This window comes from Nerophis lumbriciformis, linkage group LG06 (genome assembly GCF_033978685.3).
Source record: "Nerophis lumbriciformis linkage group LG06, RoL_Nlum_v2.1, whole genome shotgun sequence".
Taxonomy (NCBI): Eukaryota; Metazoa; Chordata; class Actinopteri; order Syngnathiformes; family Syngnathidae; genus Nerophis; species Nerophis lumbriciformis.
Window position 1 is genome coordinate 20,684,373 of NC_084553.2, and position 6,000 is coordinate 20,690,372.

At 45.5% G+C, this 6,000-nt stretch overlaps 1 protein-coding gene across 1 annotated transcript in view; it reads right to left on the reverse strand.

Moving 5' to 3' along the window:
* The window catches only part of large2 (LARGE xylosyl- and glucuronyltransferase 2), an 80,013-nt gene extending 78,204 nt beyond the window's left edge, over positions 1-1,809 (reverse strand). Inside the window, exon 1 of the mRNA XM_061963506.2 lies at positions 1,641-1,809. The gene's annotated coding sequence lies outside the window, so the exon portion shown is untranslated. The remainder of the gene's footprint in view (positions 1-1,640) is intronic.
* Between the last annotated feature and the right edge of the window lie 4,191 nt (positions 1,810-6,000).

Here is a 6,000-nt window from a genome sequence, read left to right on the forward strand (position 1 = left end):
AAAAGTGGACTGCTTCCATAATCCTTGCAATGAAAAAAAAAGTATTTGATTTTGGCACTGACAACAAAAGATTGTATAATCTTGTTGACCTTAATCCAACAACAAACAAACTGTAAAGTTTATGAATAATTTAAGCGCTTTTATGTGTTAACATTGTCAGTAGTACTGCTCTTTATCATTTTCAACATTTCCATACAACATTTAGATATCTGAAATGAGATGAATATTTTATATACGTCATATATTATTTACATTATTTGTTATTATATTATATGTATGTCATATGAATATGTAATATATTTGCATGCTGATGCATTTTATACATGAGCAAATTGATATGTTTTCCTCTACATTTTAGCTTTGTAAATATTACATGTGAGATGCAATAGTATTACCCGGTAGTAGTAATAATAGTGTACTATTATAGTTGTAAATCAAGGCGCCTGTTTTCCTGTTTGAGAAAGACTAAATCCATAGGTCATCAAAGTAAGGAAGTTAGTCTATAAAGGTTAGCAACATGGCTTAAAATGTTATCGGCATATTTTGATGACACTTTCAGGAAATGGGATAATGAACAAGTCATTCGGTTTGGGGGAGTGACCCGATCACCGTCTGGATTTAGTGTTATTGAAAATGAGGGTCTGCACTCTCTAAAGTCTTTTTCTAGTTTCACGGATAAAATAGTTGTATTGCAATTGACTTTTCTATATAGTGCCAGACCGTAAAGATACTGTTCATATAGAACATGTTCTTTATCAGATTAACAGTCCTATATGAAATGTAATTGTACAGGAGCAATTGTAATGCAGTCGGCAAAGCTCTGCATGTATCAGCTAAATACCCCCCAACACACACACCAATCGTTACTGCAGAGGAGCAATCACATACACATGCGCATGTTTATGGTGTGAATCAACAGGAAACACTGAAAGGTAACACGACAAGTATTATAGCTAACACAGTTTCAGTTTGGGAAGTTTTCAACAAACATTTTTCTCCAAAGTGCAGATGGTAAAAAGAAAAGATTTGTTGCCTCGATAGACGGATAAGTACACACACATTTTAGGATTTTAAAGCTAGCATTATCAGTGAAAACTGCAAACCATATTATTTGTCATCTTTACAACATACATAAAATATGAATTGAAGAAATACAGTATGATGAGTTGTAATATTTAACAGGCTATTGAAACATGACAATTGTTACATGGATTTAAAATGAGCTTTAATATTACTTTATAACAATTTTAGAAACAAGCTATCTTATCTGACACTGCCATGTTGGGGTATATACTGGGATTGTCACGTGGCGTACCCTCCTAAATGTTTTCTATATGTCACTTATTGCAACTTGATGAGTTAGGATTTATTTTCATCTAAACACTTTTATGAGTTATAGTACTACTGTACAACTAAAACCTGATTCTACTCCCAATAAAGAAGAGCCTTGGACACGTCCTCTTTTCTACAGTTATGTGATAATGGTAAACTAACTGGGGAACTAACAGGTAAAGTCACAATGTTCACATACATGTTAATGATTTCACCAGAAGCTGGTTTGACTTACATGACAGTGGATGTAAATAGATAGAATATTCAGCAAAAGAGGAAGAACTGTCATGTTCCACCTTTGTCCTCACCTGCGTTGGATTCAAACATGTGCTGACAAGTCCAAATTGAACAGAAAGAAATGTGTTCTTCTGTTCCACTGCTCTTAAATAACAAACTCCACAGCTCCTTTCTTCTTGTCTCTAAAGACTTTTTGGCCCACTTCTTGCACCTGTGTCGCTGCTTCATGTCCTGCTTTCCTTTTCGCTACACCTCAATGCTCCACCTCTTGCACAAACATGCTAGGAAGTGCCTCTACTTCCAAGGGGAGGACTCTGATTTCAGCCGCTTCCCCTCCTTCCTCCTCTTCTAAATGCTCCTCCGACCAATAGGAGTAGGTGAGTGGACAAAGGCGAAAACAACAGCCAGACATGGTGTCCCCTTGCATGTTGCCAGCACTGTGTTGGGTTCTTTCTTTGACACACAAATACCAAGTCTTTCACTTGTTTGCAGGAGCTACAAACAATTCTTGCACAGCCCCGTTGAAAGAGGTGACTTTGGGAGTGTAATTGCTACCTTGTTTGTGTTCTGCCCCAAGGTAGGGATCAAGACTCACGCTCAGTACATATCCGTGCACTGATTTATTTTGATTCCTCAAAAATACGGCTCAAAACAAGCTTTCTACAACGCATGTGAACACCTTAATTTGATTGAGTTTGGCTTTTTAAAAATTGGATTAACACACCTAGATGATGCAATTGTCTAGGTTTCCTCTGGCGTGTAGTACGATATCTGTGCACCAATACGCTGCTCTTTACTACATTAAAGACATTAAAGAAGAACAAACGGGATGTGTGGGACTGTTTTCATCAACAAGCATAGGATTACAAATAAAGATATTGAAATTAAAATAAGTCAATATGTTTAAAAGAAAAGATCAAATTAACTTTAATAAGAAACTTTAAATATGGACAGAAACCTATAAACAGCTGTATTTTGACACTAAAAATGTTTTGTATACACAATGGAATTAATACAGAGTACAAAAATATGTGTACGTTTTGTTAGTCAGTTAGTCACGACATTGATTTTGGTACCGGTACCGGTACCAAAATTATTTTTGATACTTTTCGGTACTTTTATAAATAAGGGGGACCACAAAAATTTGCATTATTGGCTTTATTTTAACAAAAAATCTTACGGTACATTAATGTTTATTAATGCAAGTTTGTCCTTAAATAAAATAGTGAACATACTAGACAGCTTGTCTTTTATTAGTAGGTAAGCAAACAAAGACTCCGAATTTAGCTGCTGACATATGCAGTAACATATTGTGTCATTTTCCATTCTATTATTTTGTCAAAATTATTAGTGGTAGAAAATGAATTATTAATCTACTTGTTCATTTACTGTTAATATCTGCTTACTTTCTCTTTTAACATGTTCTATCTACGGTATGTCAGGACTTGATCTTGGGTGTTTGCTTTACCAGGATGCAACAGAAAGTTGGCGCGGGCGAGACGGGAATGAAGGTACATGATTTATTTATTAACTATAAATACAAAAAAAAGATCAAACAAAAAGCGCGCACAGTGGCGGAGAATAAACTATGAACAGTTCAACAAAACTTGCAAACTATGGCTTGAATAAAGAAAACTTACTTGGCATGGACAAAAAAGGAGCAGCGTGAACATGGACATGAAAAAATGGACAGAGCATAAATGTGGTGTGAGGTCGTCAGAACGAACAACAGAAAATGAATGAACTTAAATACTTATGGACATGATTAACAACAGGTGCGTGACTCAAAACAGGTGCGTGACATGACAGGTGAAACTAATGGGTAACTATGGTGACAAAACAAAACAAAAGTGCACAAAAAGTCCAAAAATAAAACTTGATCACACAGACATGACAGAGCCCCTCCCTTAAGGACAGATACCAGATGTCCATTAAAAAAAAACAAAGATCAATAGTCATGGGAGGGCGGGAGGGGGACATGGCGGTGGGTCGCCAGCCCAAGTGGCCCCGAATCCACCGAGGCAAAGTCAAGTGGCGGCGGCGAGTGGAACGCCGCTGCAGCAGGCGAGGCGGGCGCCCAGGGATTGGCCACATTCGTGGCCGACTGGGAGGTGGGCGCAATTGGCGTGGCGGACGACCAGGTAGCGGCCATATCCGTGGCCGACGAGGAGACAGGCGCGTCGTCAACTTGGCAGGCGTGGCAGCTCGGCGTGGCAAGTCAGGCGGCGAAGCTCGGCGTGGCGCGTCCGGCGGCGAAGCTCGGCGTGGGTCTTGGTCTTGGTCTAGGCGTGGGTCTTGGTCTAGGTCTTGGCATGGCGGGTCTTGGTCTTGGCATGGCGGGTCTTGGTCTTGGCATGGCGGGTCTTGGTCTTGGTCTTGGCATGGCGGGTCTTGGTCTTGGCATGGCGGGTCTGGGTCTTGGCATGGCGGGTCTTGGTCTTGGCATGGCGGGTCTTGGTCTTGGTCTTGGTGTCGTCGAGCTGCGACTGGCGGCACTTGGCGTCGTGGAGTTGTGACTGGTGGCACTTGGCGTCTTGGAGCTGCGACTGGCGGCACTTGGCGTCGTTGAGCTGCGACTGGCGGCACTTGGCGTAGTTGAGCTGCGACTGGCGGCACTTGGCGTCGTTGAGCTGCGACTGGCGGCACTTGGCGTCGTGGAGCTGGTACCGGAGCTTGGCGTGGAGGGTCTTGGTCTTGGGCTTGGCGTGGAGGGTCTTGGTCTTGGGCTTGGCGTGGAGGGTCTTGGTCTTGGGCTTGGCGTGGAGGGTCTTGGTCTTGGACTTGGCGTGGAGGGTCTTGGTCTTGGACTTGGCGTGGAGGGTCTTGGTCTTGGACTTGGCGTGGAGGGTCTTGGACTTGGCGTGGGGCTGGTGCTAGCCTTGGTGCGGCGACAGGTGCTAGCCGTGGAGCTGCGACAGGTGCTAGCCTTGGAGCAGCGACAGGTGCTAGCCTTGGAGCAGCGACAGGTGCTAGCCGTGGCTGTGGTGCTAGCCTTGGCGCTAGCCGTGGTGCAGCTACTGGTGCTAGCCGTGGAGCAGCGACAGGTGCTAGCCGTGGCTCTGGTGCTAGCCTTGGCGCTAGCCGTGGTGCAGCTACTGGTGCTAGCCGTGAAACAACGACAGGTGCTAGCCGTGGCTCTGGTGCTAGCCTTGGCGCTAGCCGTGGTGCAGCTACTGGTGCTAGCCTTGGTGCAGGTGGAGGCGGTCTAGCTGGGAGGTTGCGGCTTGACATGGTAAAAGACTGGTGAGGGCGGTCGTGCTGGAGGCTGTGGCTTGACGGGTCAGAAGACTGGTGAGGGCGGTCGTGCTGGAGGCTGTGGCTTGACAGGTCGGAAGACTGGTGAGGGCGGTCGTGCTGGAGGCTGTGGCTTGACGGGTCGGAAGACTGGTGGTGGCGGCTGTGCTGGAGGCTGTGGCTTGACATGGTGATGCAGAGCCACCCCACCTACACAGTTCCCGACCCCAGCCCCCCCCTCAAGGGGCGGATACCAGACGCGCTCCCTGCGGTCTGGAAATCTCTGTAGGGGTGGGCGGGGGAGGGCAGAAATTTCCCCTTTATTTTGGCCACAATATTTTTCTTTAGCCCCCACCTGGGGTTGTGTGGGCGGAAAAAAAGAAAAAAATTGTGACGGGGGCGGGACTTGAGTCTTGGGGGGCGGGGCATGAGTCTTGGGGGGGCGGGGCATGAGTCTTGGGGGGGCGGGGCATGAAATTGGGATGGCTGTGACTGACTAGACCTGATTTCTAAAAACATGTTTTGATAATGTTTTATCAAAGACATGGCATTAGAGTTTTTAGCTGGAGGCGGGTGATTTAAAGAAAAAGTATTGGAAAAAAAATCCTGGGCTGTGATGTCATCCTGTGGAAGCCGGGCTGGCTGCTGCTTGCTTCCGCCCGGAGGGGGAGGGGCTTGTGGGAGTGGCGTGTCCTGCCGGCTTGCGGATGTCTTTCCCCGTCCTTGGCGACGTTTCCGGGACGGGAGCGACGCGCCGATCGGCACCAGCTTGCCTCCGTTCCCCCACATCATCCCCCTGCGCTCCCTGGGGGAATAGCGAAGCGTCTCAGCTTCCATGGCGCGCAAGACCTCCCACGTTCCTTCGTCCAATCTATCCAACTCGGCCAACTTAGGTGCGGAAAAGCGGGTCTGCTGACGACCTACTGTCAGGACTTGATCTTGGGTGTTTGCTTTACCAGGATGCAACAGAAAGTTGGCGCGGGCGAGACGGGAATGAAGGTACATGATTTATTTATTAACTATAAATACAAAAAAAAGATCAAACAAAAAGCGCGCACAGTGGCGGAGAATAAACTATGAACAATTAAACAAAACTTGCAAACTATGGCTTGAATAAAGAAAACTTACTTGGCATGGACAAAAAAGGAGCAGCGTGAACATGGACATAAAAAAATGGACAGAGCATAAATGTGGTGT